The sequence below is a fragment of the Zea mays genome, chromosome 9 (genome assembly GCF_902167145.1).
Source record: "Zea mays cultivar B73 chromosome 9, Zm-B73-REFERENCE-NAM-5.0, whole genome shotgun sequence".
Taxonomy (NCBI): Eukaryota; Viridiplantae; Streptophyta; class Magnoliopsida; order Poales; family Poaceae; genus Zea; species Zea mays.
Window position 1 is genome coordinate 129,642,888 of NC_050104.1, and position 16,676 is coordinate 129,659,563.

Below are 16,676 nucleotides of genomic sequence, written 5' to 3' on the forward strand. Positions count from 1 at the left end.
GGGTCTTGTTAGATTGTAACTCATCTTCTTATGAATAAATGCCAATTATGATTAAACATGCACAACTATTTCATACCTCAGTCTATGATGAATGACCTTTCTTGTCCCCCATTTTTTGTTCAATGCACTGAATTATATTGCACTGTTTTATCCCTACTATATTGAAGTACCAGTTTCTACGGTTCCACGGTAGACCAATCTCATGTGTCTTTTGCAAAGTTACATCCATAAACAGGAAAATGAACCCACAACCGATCATCCTTATTATGAGGCCAACCAAGATGTCTTGGAACACTCTTGTATGTGTATTAACTCAGGTTATCTGCATTTTGAGGGCATATTAAATGTGTGGTTAAGATCCTGAAAGGCAAGTTGCTTCTCTAGACACCAATTATTGCAGCTGTATGTATTGCTGTTATAGTGTTCTATTATCAATTTTTGAACCAAATACTACTAGCGATTATTTATATACAATAAACTGATATTGTGCACTTTAGGTGCGTTTGGTTGCTCCCTTTTTCTGTGCTCTGCCAAATGGTTGGTTGGCCAACCATCGGCCCCCTTCCATCCTCGGTGCCCTCCTACCATCGGCGGATCTCGGTGATGTAAGGGCAGGGGCAGCACGGGATCTATTGCATTTTTGACAACACAGTGGTGGGCATTGGAGAGGGTTCATGTGGGATGCCGACTCCCAGCTCTACTACCACGCCAGGTAGCTTCTTCCTTTCTCTCTATGTGTTGTAGCGTTCCACTGATTGGGCGCCGATGGTAGAAGCTCGTGATGAACTAATGAAAGGAAGGTTTGCCGCTTGCGTGCGACCTGTCCCCCCCTTTCTGTTCAATTGAGTGATGGTTGCTTCTCTCACGTAGTTGTTATTTTTCACTTGAATATATGGCTCTATCTATCAGTCTAAGGTTCACTTGTCTCAGTTGTGGATATCATATGATGTTGTTGGCTCGAAAATCACTGACTCCTATGTCAGAGAGTGCTGTCTACAAAGAACATGGTGATACTTTTTGGTCGCACTATATGTTAGCCTTGAACACCTGTACATGCTTACTGGAGAAATCTGTGAGTCATATGAGTTACACTTTAAGATATCATCATAACCTCATGCATGTCCGTTTAAGATGCAATTATCCTTCACTCTTTTCCTCGAGGTATCTAGATGTTTGATGAAATTGGTGTGAAGTGATGGTCACTTTGTTCTTACTTGTGTGGCTGTTGAGTTCATGCAGAATACTATTCAACCCAACATATTTAAAATACTATAATTTAGGATATGATTAGGCTCTCGTTGCAGCATATTTTCCTCCTAACTATTCCTATCCATTCGGCTTCACTCTTTTCCTCCTTACTTGTGCGAGAGCCCTGGTTTTCATAGGGAATGACTTGATCGTGCTGGCGAAGACGGGGTCCGAGAGAATGGGCGCGTTCGCGTTGCCCATTCTATAAGAGCTGCTCAGCAACCGCGAGGGTGAGCAGGCTTTTTTCGCTTACATGCTCTCGCCAACGAGGTCGGTTTAATTTGTTAGTCAATTACTTCGTTTAGGGGCTATGTGGCTCGAATACTGTTGCTGGTAATCTTAGTCCCATCTTGCTGCTTAAAGCGATGGAGGTTGTCTTGGTCTCTGATTTTATTTTTCTATGTTTGTGGGTTGAGCATGATCCTATGGAGATTATAGAGACTGTTAAGGTGTGTATTAAATAGGCAGTTGGCAGAGATGATAAACAAATGTCGTTACTAATTTGAAGGCCATTGGGATCACAAATTATAGGGAAACCATTGTTATATGGAGTAAATCCACTAGCTATCCACTTTGTGATGCCATTGTGTGGATGGATGCTCGCACAAGCCCTGTTTGCAGGTCGTCTCCTTTTTATCATTCACTCGTTCTTTTAACACATTCGATATTGTCAAATCTTCTCATCATGCTTCAACAATACAGGAGATTGGAAAATGAGCTGTCAGGCGATAGAACCCACTTTGTGGAGACATGTGGGTTGCCAATCAGTACCTATTTCAGTGCTATGAAATTATTGTGGTTAATGGAAAATGTGGTCGCCATGCTTCTGCTGTTGTACAGGTATATAGCCTTCAGATACAACATAATTTTGGAGAAGAGTTTGGAATTGTTCACATGTGATTTTTGACCTTTTTCAGATTGAGGAAGCCATTTTTTTGGTACCATATTTTGGTGTATCTAGGGCAGGTAAGGCAATTCCTCTTCTGTTGGCAGTATACTCTATCACCTCCGGCTATGGAGCAGCTGCCATCCTAGCTAGGCAGGCACAAGAAGGCACACGATACACCACAAGCATGGATCCCAGTTGTATCTATCTGATCAATTCTAGACGTGTCGTACTTCTTCCTACTTATTAATTTGTGAAGTTTAGAAAGCTTTTTTATCTTCCTACTTATCTCAGGTATGTGCTTTGGTCTCCCTAAAGCTTTTTTTATTCTTAGAAATTACAAGAGCACACCAAGTTTTTTGAACTTTAGATCCTCACAAAATTACTGGAGCACTATTTTTACCATTTAATTTGTGAATGCAACGTTTAGTTTGTAGCAGTGTCCTACTTCTTCCTCCTTATTAATTAGTTGATGGCTATCAACGGGGAGAGCAACGTGGGTCTGGAGGATGACGATGTTTCGGTCACGCCATGGGGGAAGAAGTGTGGCCGCCGGTCGGCCATGGCATAGGTGGTCACCAGTGATAGCGAGGATGATGGTGTGAATGGTGGTGGTGGCGCCGCGAAGCTTCTAGATCCATCTCCCTCCCATGGCTTGGTGCCCATCTCCCTTCCATGCCAATGGATAAGGGCGGCCTCTCTCCTACTCACGATGATTCCAGAGTAATCCGAAGGTCGATGCTGCCCCCTCTTCGGCGAAAGCAAACAACTATAGTTTTATAATTGTGATTAGTTATTAAATTGGCAGCTAGGGATTGGCCTACTTGTACTGCAAAATCTTAGTGGAATCAACGGTGTACTGTTTTATGCAAGTAGCATCTTCAAAGCTGCAGGTAAGTTGCAGTCTTTATCTTGTCTGTACTTCTTTTATCCGTAGTAGTTGGTTTGATAAGTTTTAACATGATAGTTTGGATACACTGTAAATTTAATTAGAAATGATATTGACTACTGAAGCAACCTCTTACATTATTTGTTTGGCAGTGTCCTTTCAAGATGTAGGAATAGAATCATAGACTACTGATTTCAAACCACTTGAATGCAGTTGTTTCGAAAAAAAACCCACTAGGATGCACAAACTTAAATTTCCTCCTAGATCATAATAGGATCAATAAAGATTATAAAATGGATTACCTTTTTAAGTTGTAACATAGTTTATCATTCCTTTCATCTCTGAAAGATGACATTTCATTGTATTTTGTAAATTTAGGTCATTTAATGCTCAGAAAAAGTCCAAGTCAGATAGGCCCTATGTATTGTTCAAACAAATAGGTGCTATGTATTAATAGTTTGAGCTCATTTATCATTCTTTACAACAGCGATAATATAGTCAACTTTTGTCCTATCCAAAATCTCCAGGGGTTACAAACAGCGACTTGGCCACCTGTTCACTTGGTGCTATTGAGGTGTGTAGCTAGGATGAGTATGTAACCAATACTCCCTCCGTTCTTAAATATATGACATTGTTGATTTTTTTTTTGAAAACTTTGACCACTCATTTTATTCAAAATATTTATTTGAAAATGTAAAATTTCAAGTCATGCTCAAACAACCTTAAGTGATAAAACAAATCATAACAAAATAAATTATAATTCGTGATTTTTTTGAATAAGACGAGCGGTCGAAGTTTTTTAAAAAAGTCAACGATGTCATATATCTAAGAACGGTAGTACAATTTATCTGTAATTTTTATTGAGCCGATCACTGCATTTCGTCAGGTCCTTGCTACTGGAGTTACAACATGGCTGTTAGACAGAGCTGGACGACACACCCTTCTCATTATAACTGTCGCTTCCCTGTGAAATAACTGCCTGCATGCTTTCTCTGTAACTATTGACTTAACACTGTCTTTAAATGACAGATTTCTACCTCTGGCATTACTCTATGCCTTCTTGTCGTTTCTGTGGTATTTTTTCTCAAGGTATGTTCAGGTTTCTTTATCTAGGATTCAAGTGAGAAGATGATACAACTTTATTGGTAATGCGTGCCTTATGCAGATCCTATACAATATCTACTGAGGTTTCTTCTAATCCTTTTTTATGGTTCGTTTTTTTCCAGGATAACATTTCAGAGGATTCTAACTCGTACTACATCTTAACAATGATCTCCCTTGTTGGTATTGTGGTATGTGTCAATTTTGTTTCTTCTGAAAAAATGGATACAGATGTGGAACCTATGCCAAAATAATGACCCGTGCAACTGTATATGTTCAGTCTTTCGTCATTACCTTCTCGTTTGGTATGGGTGCCATTCCATGGCTCATGATGTCTGAGGTAAGCTACTTCTTTCTCTACTTCTTTGCTAGCTCATTGTCTGCTTGAACTCCCCACTGCACCCATTTCTTCTCCGCCATGATGCGTGGGCTCAGGAGGATGTTCGTGGCCGCACAACGGCAAGAGACGGGTACACAGGACGCCTAGGCGGTGGCGACGCGGGGAGGAGGTCGAGAAGGACGCCACGCGGGGGCTGCGGCACGAGCTCGACGCCGAGCGGGCCTCCGCGGAGACAATAGCCAGATCTGGCCATTGAGTGCCCCGACGCCGCTGCTTACTCATCCATCGCCGCGGTGACCTACTCCCCCCTCGGGCATATCTGTCCATTGACATCAAGCATGTTCTTTCCTGAACTGTTCTAAAAGTTCAGTTTCATGGTTGTTTATTCTTTTGATCAGGAAGGAGAGAAAGGGAGAATCAGTTAGAAGAAAGAAGAGTCCGAAAGCTGAGTAATTTACCTCAACTTTACTGCCCATGTTATTAAGATCTATTGATGATCGTCCCACTTACTCCTAGGATGCACAGACTTAATGGATCCTGGACTGACATATTTATCACGGATTTTGGGTTGTCTTCCTTCCCAGTTTTGTTTTACCAGTGGAGACACGGAGATTGGAGGACAGAAGGGCGCAGCACAGGACTACAGCGAGGGGGGAAGGCCAGATCAAGCAGGAAACAACAAGAGGTGGGTTGCTACTCATTCACAATTTGATATGTTTGTTTTTTCGTTGTTACAGCTGAACTGCACATGCAGTTTGAAACATGTTGTTACTGATGTGTTTGTCTGTTACAGGATGTGATAGATGGTGATCTCTGCGAGCAGTATCCCTCCCTCCCAGCTGATATGCAGAGGAAGATTGCTGATGAGCTGGACAGAACTCCGACGCCTGCAGCACTGCTTGGTGAGGATTGCCAAGGAGGAAGACTAGAACAGGCAAGAGCAGCGCTAATCAGTGACAGAGCATGTTGCCATCCAGATGGGACAAGATACGTAAGTAGTCCTATATAGTTTGCCCACTCGAGTTTTGTATATCTTGACATAAATGAATTATGCAAATGTTGCTAGAGTTCTTTTAGGTTGAAGCTTTTGCTTAGTTTAGTGTTGCTATCGGAAAGCTAAAATTATTTTCTTGCCACCTCCTCTGTATTGTTTTACTGCTTCAGCTCCTGGTGCTTCTAATCGAGTACTATAGAAAGCATCTCTCTTGATAAATCGTTGTGTGCAAATATATGGTGCTTATATAATCCATCATTAGAGTATGAGGCGTGCTTTATTCTGTGTGCTTCCCACAAAAAAGAGTAGCCTATTATAAACTTTGTATTAGAGCACATGACGTTCTAAGTTTTGGCCACATTTCTCTACTATTATAATGCAGCCATAAAGATTCAATTTTTATGTTGGGCACCATAAAGATGTTTGGCACCATTCTTCCCAAACATTTATCTACTATTATAATGTGTGCTTTATTCAATTTTTAGGATTGTTAGGGGTGAAGTCTTAGTCTCAAGATAGCATATTGTTGTTTGCCTATATTATTTAGTGTCGATTATAATTAGTATTGTTGTTTAGTGCTTGGTTCATACTACATCTAGGCAGTGTTCTAAAAGTTTGGGAGGAATGGAATAGGATAACGGTCGGCTAACATACATCTTTTCTTCAGCAGCCGTGGTAATGAATTTGAATACTGTAGTTACTATAATGAATGTTTTTAACTTGTCTACTCTTCTTTACTAATCTTTTAGAACTGTGTCATTTTCTATTATTTCTATTACTTAACTGTGTTGATTGTCTTGGTGTTTATACTCTTCTTCAGTTGTTCTCTGTGCCAACTGTGGTCTTGTACGAGCCTTCTCTTTGGTAGCCTAATAGGATTTTGTCTTTTGTTTATCTCTGGTATTTAATCTTATACTAAATTGGCTTGTTTGATTTTCAGGGCACGTTATGGTGTTCTCTGGTTTGTCATCGAGAATAGCTTTCTCTTTCGTGAAGGGTTTCACCAATGGCTTGTAACAACTGGATGTAGAACGGTTTTTGTTTTTTAACCGATGTAGTGTGTTTTTGCATTACAGTCCATTGTGGCTGTGGGGGCGGCACATGTAGTGTGTAGTCATCGTGAATTCAATAGTAACTAGCTCTGTAGTTGTGATTGGTTTATGAATGTGTTTGATTCGACCTATCAATTAGATGTTTGTTGGCTACATCACATATTCTTTTAAGTTTACTTTGTGTGGTCGTTGATGTTGTCTTTATAAAGCGCAGGTTCACTGTTTTAACTCTCATGGCAACGCACGAGCACATATCTATATAACACATATATACATAAGTTATCGTGTTATTATATGGTTCCGTTGCAACGCACGGGCACTCACCTAGTATACTAAGAAGCCCTATAGTTGTGGTGTGTGTGTGGGGTGGGGCCGTGGGGGGTTCCGGGCCGGCCCTGTACCAACTTTGCTCCCTCTCTTTCCATCCCGTTGAGCGGCCCGCGGCCGACCCCACGCCCCAGCACACACGCTGTCGAAGTGTCACCGCTCCTTGTCTTCTCCCTCCGCTTTGCTGCTGCTTCTTCTCCTTTGTTGATGCTCTTGGGCTCCTATGCCCGTGTTTGGTTCAGCTTCTGGCGGGATTCTGGCCGCCAGAAGCTGAAGCTCCTCCCAAACGCGCCGCTTCTGCTCCCGCTTCTCTCCAGCGCGCTTGGCTGAGAAGCCAGCCGACTACGCGAAGACAGAAGCTGCCCTCAGGTCGCTTCCGCACAAAGCCGCATCAGTTGGGTAGGGTTCGCACCCGCGACGCTCCTCAACTCTCTCGTCCTCATCGCTACTCCTCCATCGCATCTCCCTCCGCCGCGCGGGTCCTCTTCGCAGGTAAGCTACCTCTCATCCATGTCGCCGTTCGTCCGCCGCCGCAGTGGTTTTTCATGGCTCCGTAACCCGTTCACAGCGCTAGGGTTTCACCGCGGAGCCGCAAATCCTTCGTGACCTCCCTCTGCTGTCGTCAACCTGTGGACTCGTCCCCCCCTTTCCTATCTCGGCGACTACGCAGGTACCATCTCCCCCTTCGCTACTCCTATTGTGATTATCCCGATCCGTTGCATCCCCATGTCTTCATTAGGGGTTAGGTTGCATGTACGTCCTTGGTTAAGATGTTACTGCCCCGTGTATTAACTCGTACCAACGTGATGCACATATGGAATTGAACGATTGTTGGTTACGGTTTAGGGGAAACCATTGAAAGGTGTTTATGTTTGTTAGCAGCCGACCCAATAATACATTTCAATAAGTGCATACTAGTAGATTCACACCATGTCAAGTTTTTGAGTACATCAAAACGGAGTACCATCGACTTACTTACGTTTATGTTCTTCAGATTTCCCCAGCAACTCAGAATATTCGTCTGAGGATCCAAGATCCACTTGAACCAAGGTAATGTGTTATAGCCCTATTATTTGGTCATGCTTTCTTTGATTGGTTTGTCCATGTACTGATTACGAATTATGGTCATGTTTTGGGTAATCCATGCACAGTGTGTTCGAAGTATTTTTAGTACACAGTTGCCTATTAAATTGTGGTAATTGTCCCCTACTTTGGTAGCAGCCTAGGCACAGGACATGGGACTACACCTTATTTTGTAGATAGTCCCCATGTCTGCTATACTAACGACCTAACAAATCCACATCAGATGGACTCAGCAGACTCCATAGCCGACAAGGCAATTGGAAGGATGCAAGAGATTTCCGACAAGATATTTTCCGTAGCGAGGGAAACAATCCGTCCTGGACGCGGGTTGACCTCATTTGATGCTACCAAACTTCGTGTAGCTTTGGAGGAGATAGCTTGCATGCTGGAGCAAGACTCCCTGGTGTTGCAAGAGCATTTGGACATCGTGAACAACTTTAACATCCCGGTTGACAGCAGCTATGAACCTTCTACCTTGTCGTCACCACCCCCATCTGACGACGACCTGACTCCACATTGGGACTTTGCGGAGCATTTCCAAAACTTCTAGGGAGTTGAATATGACTCCGATCAGATGCCTTCGTTTAGTGACAATGATGTTTAAGGTAGAAGGGAGTGAACCTTGGAGTTAGGTCTTTGAATAACAGGGTTCAAGTCCCTTAGCTTTTGTGTACTAAGGGCGTAGGGAAACAGGGAATCATTTTGTTGTTTTGGTTAATGGGCTGTTGTAAATGTGTTCCCTGTCATTTTGTGTCCAGTTCCAGTTTATTTAAGGTTCTCGTTGTGTAATTAAGCAAATTGGAATCTTAGTACTTATGGTATTATCTGAACATAATATGGCCAGTATATTCTTCATCGTTTTGTTGTTTTTAATCCGAGAACACTACTACGTATGTTGAAAACTATACACTTGTTATGCACTAGATGGACAAGTCCGGCAAAGTGATTGCTAAGTGGGATAGTAGAGCAACCAAAATTTACACAGAAATTTGTGTAGAAGAGGTCAATGCTCGGAACAGGCCACAACAATTCCTAAATGCAGAAGGGTATGCTAACCTCATAAGGAAGTTTAAGGAACGCACTGGTCGCACTTACACCAGGGATCAAATGAAGAATAGGTGGGATTCGTTGAAGAGAATGTTCACCCAGTGGAAAACTCTTAATGAAAGGGCTACAGGTCTTGGTCGAGACCCTCATACTGGTTCAATCAGTGCGCCAGATGAGTGGTGGGCCAAGCAAAATGAAGTAAGTTCATCTTTTTTTCGTAGACTAACATTAGTATTGGCCATCTAAAAGTAGGACTACGAATTGGTGCAGGCAATGCCAGGTTGTATTATGTTCAAAACAGGCCCCCTAGAGAATGAGGACGAGCTAAAGGTTATGTTTGGACCCATTGTCTGCACAAATGAAAGAACCCTGGTTCCTGGCGTGGAGGATGCTAATTCATCTTCTGATGATCATTTGGACTACACTTTAGGTGGGGGTGAAAACAGCACACCTGACCCCTGCACAAATGCAACTGGGAAGCGTAAGATGCGCCATGATTCCCCAAAACCAAAGAAGAAAAAAGATTCGAGGGAAGAGTACATGAAAAGACTTGTGGAGGCTTTTGAGTCCCGCTCAATGACCACAAACAAGTCCATTACCTCTTCTGAGAATGACCCGGTTCGATTAGAGATTAAAAAGCAGTTGCTACAAGTCAAGGAAGATGGATCACCTGAAGGGAGCGAACTACATTTGTTTGCGACGCATCTTCTGATTCATAAGAAGTATAGAGATGTTTTTGCAAACTTGGAGACAAAAGAAGGAAGAATCGCTTGGCTTCGCAATGCTTACGAGTTAGAAACTAAGAAGAGCACTTAGCTGCTGGACGTCCGACAACAGTGTCGTCCATGTTTACTATTCTCGTTCGTTGTTTTTCATGAGTCATGTCGTACATGCTACTGGTCCGAGAACTGAGGCGTATTTGTTCAGTATGTTACTTCTGTCTGCTTAATAAGTCATGTCATGTCTGTTTTCGTTAGTACCATTTTCGCTTTGCAACAATTTTCCAGAAATTCGAGTTGAACATGTATCAGAATAATATGAGTTCTATCTTTGTGAACTATGTGAATCTATGAACTTCATATGCCTGTAAAGTCTTCGGCTTGTTGAGTATGTGTTTTATAAACTGTGGTTGCATATGAAATTGTGGCTCTTGGTTGTCTCCATGCAGATGTGTGACCCTAATGAACACACATATGATGATGAAATGGATGCACACTCATCTGATGATGAAATGGATGCACACACATCTAATGACGAAACAGATGGAGAATTGCTTGTTGCTCTTTATGCTGTTGACATTTGGGGTAGGCATTTGAGTCGGGCTCCTAGAAGAACATTGGTCGAATCTGGTATTCAATGGGTTCAAAGAACGTTGGAGATTAGTAACGACTGTTTTGACATGTTTCGGATGCGAAGAACTGTTTTTCGACGATTGCATGACACTTTGGTACAAAATTATGGTCTGCTTCCAAGTAGGGGTGTGAGTACTATGGAAGCTCTTGGCATATTCTTGTGGGCATGTGGGGGTCCACAATCGTTTAGGCAGATCAGAAATAAATTTGGTCACTCATTGGAAACAATTAGCCGCAAGTATAGTGATGTCCTTAATGCACTTTATAAGATGTCATCGGACACAATCAAGCCAAAAGACCCACATTTTGTCGAGATTCATCATCGTTTGCGAGAGGCGAGGTTTTGGCCACACTTCAAGGATTGCATAGGCGCAATAGATGGTAGTCACTTCCCAGCGGCAGTCCCGGCTTCGGAACAAGCGAAATATATTGGCCGACACGGTTACACGTCGCAGAATGTAATGTGAAAGGGAAATGTGCCCTTGGGCCATTTCTAAGTATTTTGGTGATTGAATGCAAACACAAGTGCTTAAATGTGAAAATATGCCCATGGATGAACAAAGTGCAAATCACAAGTTAAGGTATGTTTCTAAGCCTTAGTACATTGGTTTTGTGTACTAATATCTTTTCTAAGTGTTAGAAACAGAAAGAAGAAGAGAAGACTTGGCTGTGTACAGCCAAGATGCTGTTTCGGTCTGGGGCACCGGACTGTCCGGTGGTGCACCGGACAGTGTCCGGTGGTGCACCGGACAGTGTCCGGTGCGCCAGGCTGCCTCGGCCGAAGAGGCTGCTCTCGGATTTTTCTCCGGCGACTTCGGCTAAAATTCACCGGACTGTCCGGTGTGCACCGGACTGTCCGGTGAGCCAACTGTCGGCCGGGCCAACGGTCGGCCGCGCGATCGGCGCGCGACACGTGGCCGAGCCAACGGTCGGAAGGAAGCACCGGACTGTCCGGTGTGCACCGGACTGTCCGGTGCGCCAGATCTGCAACGGTCGGCAACGGTCGGCTGTGCCTGTTAAGGAAAGAAATCGGGCACCGGACAGTGTCCGGTGTGCACCGGACTGTCCGGTGCGCCCGACGACAGAAGGCAAGGATAGCCTTCTGGATTTGTTCTCAACGGCTCCTAGCTGCCCTGGGGCTATAAAAGGGACCCCTAGGCGCGTGGAGGAGAACACCAAGCATTCCTACAACCTTTCTAAGCACCAAGACATTGATCTAGCGCATTCGATTCATTGTGATAGCATATAGAGCTCTTGTGGAGTTGTGTACTTTTTGAGTTGTGTTGCGAGCTCTTATTGCTGCTTGTGTGCGTGTTGCTCTGATCTTTTGAAGTCTTGTGTGCGTCGCTCATTCCCTCCCTTGCTCCGTGATTCTCTGTGAACATCTTTTGTAAGGGCGAGAGGCTCCAAATTGTGGAGATTCCTCGCAAGCGGGATTGAGAAAAGAAAAGCAAGAACACCGTGGTATTCAAGTTGATCATTGGATCACTTGAGAGGAGTTGAGTGCAACTCTCGTCCGTTGGGACGCCACAACGTGGAAGTAGGCAAGTTTTGTACTTGGCCGAACCACGGGATAACCACCGTGTCATCTCTGTGATTGATTTCTTGTGGTTATTGTGTTTTGACTCCTCTCTAGCCACTTGGCCATAATTGTGCTAACACTTAACAAGTTTTTGTGGCTTAAGTTTTGAAGTTATTCAGGATCACCTATTCACCCCCCCTCTAGGTGCTCTCAATTGGTATCGGAGCCGTTCTCTTCAAGAAAGGGACTAATCGCCCGAAGAGATGGATCCTAAGGGGAAGGGAATTGTGATCAACGACAAGGAGAAGGAGTCCTTCGTCAACGAGCCAAGGGATGACAAGTCCAACGACTCGGGCTCGGGCCACAGGCGCAAAGATGGGAAGAAGAAGAAGACAAGGCGCATCAAGGAGATCATCTACTACGACGATAGTGATGAATCTACTTCTTCCCAAAAGGATGGTGACAACGACTACAAAAAGACGGTCAATTCGAACTTTTCATTTGATTATTCTCGTATTCAACATAGTTCGAATTCGCATTTGCTTTCCATTCCTCTTGGCAAACCCCCACACTTTGATGGGGAGGACTACGGATTTTGGAGTCACAAAATGCGTAGTCACTTATTCTCTCTCCATCCAAGCATATGGGAGATTGTGGAGAATGGAATGAAATTTGATAGCTCGGATAGTCCTATGCTTATAAATGAACAAATTCATAGAAATGCACAAGCTACTACTGTTCTCTTAGCATCTTTGTGCAGGGAAGAGTACAATAAGGTGAGCGGCTTGGACAATGCCAAGCAGATATGGGACACCCTCAAGATCTCTCACGAGGGGAACGACATCACCATGCTCACCAAGATGGAGTTGGTGGAGGGCGAGCTTGGACGATTCGCCATGATAAGGGGAGAGGAGCCAACTCAAACTTACAACCGGCTCAAGACCCTTATCAACAAAATAAGGAGCTACGGAAGCACGCGTTGGACGGACCACGACGTCGTCCGCCTACTACTCAGGTCCTTTACCGTTCTTGATCCTCATCTCGTGAACAATATTCGTGAGAATCCCAGGTACACGATGATGACGCCCGAGGAAGTACTTGGAAAATTCGTGAGCGGGCGAATGATGATCAAGGAGGCAAGGTACGTCGATGACGCGTTGAACGGTCCAATCCACGAGCCTCAACCCATTGCTCTCAAGGCATCGAGAAGCAAGGAGGCACTACCAAGCAAGGTGGCGCAAATTGAGGCGGCCGGGCTTAATGATGAAGAAATGGCTCTCATCATTAAGCGCTTCAAGACGGCGTTAAGGGGTCGCAAGGAGCATCCCAACAAGACCAAGACGAAGGGGAAGCGCTCATGCTTCAAGTGTGGTAAGATTGGTCACTTTATCGCTAATTGTCCCGATAATGATAGTGACCAGGAAAAGAAGAGTGGAAAATGGGAAAAGAAGAAGAATTACAAGAAGGCAAAGGGCGAGGCTCATATTGGAAAGGAGTGGGATTCGGATTGCTCCTCGTCCGACTCCGACAACGAAGGACTCGCCGCCACCGCCTTCAACAAGTCATCCCTCTTTCCCAACGAACATCACACTTGCCTCATGGCAAGGGAAAAGAAGGTAATCACTCGTAATGCTAATACTTATGATTCTTCTAGTGATGATGAATCTAGTGAGGATGAAGTAGATTATTCATGTTTATTCAAGGGCTTAGATAGATCTAAGATAGACAAAATTAATGAATTAATTGATGCCTTGAATGAAAAGAATATACTTTTAGAAAAGCAAGAGGATTTGTTGTATGAAGAACATGATAAGTTTGTAGAGGCTCAAAAATCCCTTGCATTAGAAATTAAGAGGAATGAAATGCTTGCTTGTGAAGTGTCATCATGCCATGATTCTATTTCTAACTTAAAGAGCATAAATGATGATTTAAATGCTAAACTCGTAGAAGCAAATAAATCCAACTCCTGTGGTGAAACTGTTGTTATTTGCAATAGATGTAAAGACTTTGATATTGATGCTTGTAGTGAACACATAGCTTCTATTGCAAAGTTAAATAATGAAGTGGCTAGTCTTAATGCCCAACTTAAGACTAGCAAAAGTGAATTTGATAAACTAAAATTTGCAAGGGATGCCTACACTATTGGTAGACACCCCTCAATTAAGGATGGACTTGGCTTCAAGAGGGAAGTCAAGAACTTAACAAGCCATAAGACTCCCATTCCCACTAAGGAGAAAGGGAAGGCTCCTATGGCTACTAGTGCTAAAAAGAACCATGCCTTTTTATATCATGATAGGAGATATTCTAGAAATGCTTTTAAAGGTCATGATGTTTTTGGTTCACATGCTTATGACTCTTATGCTATGACTGCTTCTAGTTCTCATGTTATGCCTGGTAGAAATGTGCTTAGAAGAAATGTTGTTCATCAAATGCCTAGGAGAAATGATGCTCATAGTGCTCCTAGGAAAGTAGTAAATGAATCTTCTACAATTTATTGTGCTTTAAATGCTTCCTTTGCTATTTATAGAAAGGATAAGAAAATTGTTGCTAGGAAGATAGGGGCAAAATGCAAGGGAGACAAAACTTGCATTTGGGTCCCTAAGGATATTTGCACTAACCTTGTAGGACCCAACATGAGTTGGGTACCTAAGTCCCAAGCCTAAATTTGCCTTGCAGGTTTATGCATCCGGGGGTTCAAGCTGGATTATAGACAGCGGATGCACAAACCATATGACGGGGGAGAAGAAGATGTTCACCTCCTACGTCAAGAATAAGGATTCCCAAGATTCAATTATATTCGGTGATGGGAATCAAGGCAAGGTAAAAGGGCTAGGTAAAATTGCAATTTCTAATGAGCACTCTATATCTAATGTGTTTTTAGTAGAGTCTCTTGGTTATAATTTGCTATCTGTTAGTCAATTATGCAACATGGGGTATAACTGTCTATTTACAAATGTAGATGTGTCTGTCTTTAGAAGAAGTGATGGTTCACTAGCTTTTAAGGGTGTATTAGACGGCAAACTTTATTTAGTTGATTTTGCAAAAGAAGAGGCCGGTCTAGATGCATGCTTAATAGCTAAGACTAGCATGGGCTGGCTGTGGCATCGCCGCTTAGCACATGTGGGGATGAAGAACCTTCACAAGCTTCTAAAGGGAGAACACGTGATAGGTCTAACTAATGTTCAATTCGAAAAAGATAGACCTTGTGCAGCTTGTCAAGCAGGGAAACAGGTGGGAGGCTCTCATCACACCAAAAATGTGATGACGACATCAAGACCCTTGGAGATGCTGCATATGGACCTTTTTGAACCCGTCGCCTATCTGAGCATAGGAGGAAGTAAGTATGGTTTAGTTATTGTTGATGACTTTTCCCGCTTCACTTGGGTGTTCTTTTTGCAGGAAAAGTCCGAAACCCAAGGGACCCTCAAACGCTTCCTCAGGAGATCTCAAAATGAGTTTGAGCTCAAAGTGAAGAAGATAAGGAGCGACAACGGGTCCGAGTTCAAGAATCTTCAAGTGGAGGAATTCCTTGAAGAAGAAGGGATCAAGCATGAGTTCTCCGCTCCCTACACACCACAGCAAAATGGTGTGGTAGAGAGGAAGAACAGGACACTCATCGACATGGCGAGGACTATGCTTGGAGAGTTCAAGACCCCCGAGCGTTTTTGGTCGGAAGCCGTGAACACGGCTTGCCACGCCATCAATAGGGTCTACCTTCATCGCCTCCTCAAGAAGACGTCGTATGAGCTACTAACCGGTAACAAACCCAATGTATCTTACTTTCGTGTATTTGGGAGCAAGTGCTACATTCTAGTGAAGAAGGGTAGAAATTCTAAGTTTGCTCCCAAAGCTGTAGAAGGGTTTTCGTTAGGTTATGACTCAAATACAAAGGCGTATAGAGTCTTCAACAAATCATCGGGTTTGGTTGAAGTCTCTAGCGACGTTGTATTTGATGAGACTAATGGCTCTCCAAGAGAGCAAGTTGTTGATTGTGATGATGTAGATGAAGAAGATGTTCCAACGGCCGCTATGCGCACCATGGCGATTGGTGATGTGCGACCACAGGAACACTTGGAGCAAGATCAGCCTTCTTCCTCAACCATAGTGCATCCCCCAACCCAAGATGACGAACAGGTACCTCAAGTGGAGGCGGGTGATCAAGGGGGAGCACAAGATGATCATGTGATGGAGGAAAAAGCGCAACCGGCACCTCCAACCCAAGTTCGAGCAATGATTCAAAGGGATCATCCCGTCGACCAAATTCTGGGTGACATCAGCAAGGGAGTAACTACTCGTTCTCGATTAGTTAATTTTTGTGAGCATTACTCTTTTGTCTCCTCTATTGAGCCTTTCAGGGTAGAGGAGGCCTTGCTAGATCCGGACTGGGTGTTGGCCATGCAGGAGGAGCTCAACAACTTCAAGAGAAATGAAGTTTGGACGCTGGTGCCTCGTCCGAAGCAAAATGTTGTGGGAACCAAGTGGGTGTTCCGCAACAAACAGGACGAGCACGGGGTGGTGACGAGAAACAAGGCTCGACTTGTGGCAAAAGGTTATGCCCAAGTCGCAGGTTTGGATTTTGAGGAGACTTTTGCTCCTGTGGCTAGGCTAGAGTCAATTCGAATCTTGCTAGCATATGCCGCTCACCATTCTTTCAGGTTGTACCAAATGGATGTGAAGAGCGCTTTCCTCAACGGGCCAATCAAGGAGGAGGTGTACGTGGAGCAACCCCCTGGCTTCGAGGATGAACGGTACCCCGACCACGTGTGTAAGCTCTCTAAGGCGCTCTATGGACTTAAGCAAGCCCCAAGAGCATGGTATGAATGCCTTAGAGATTT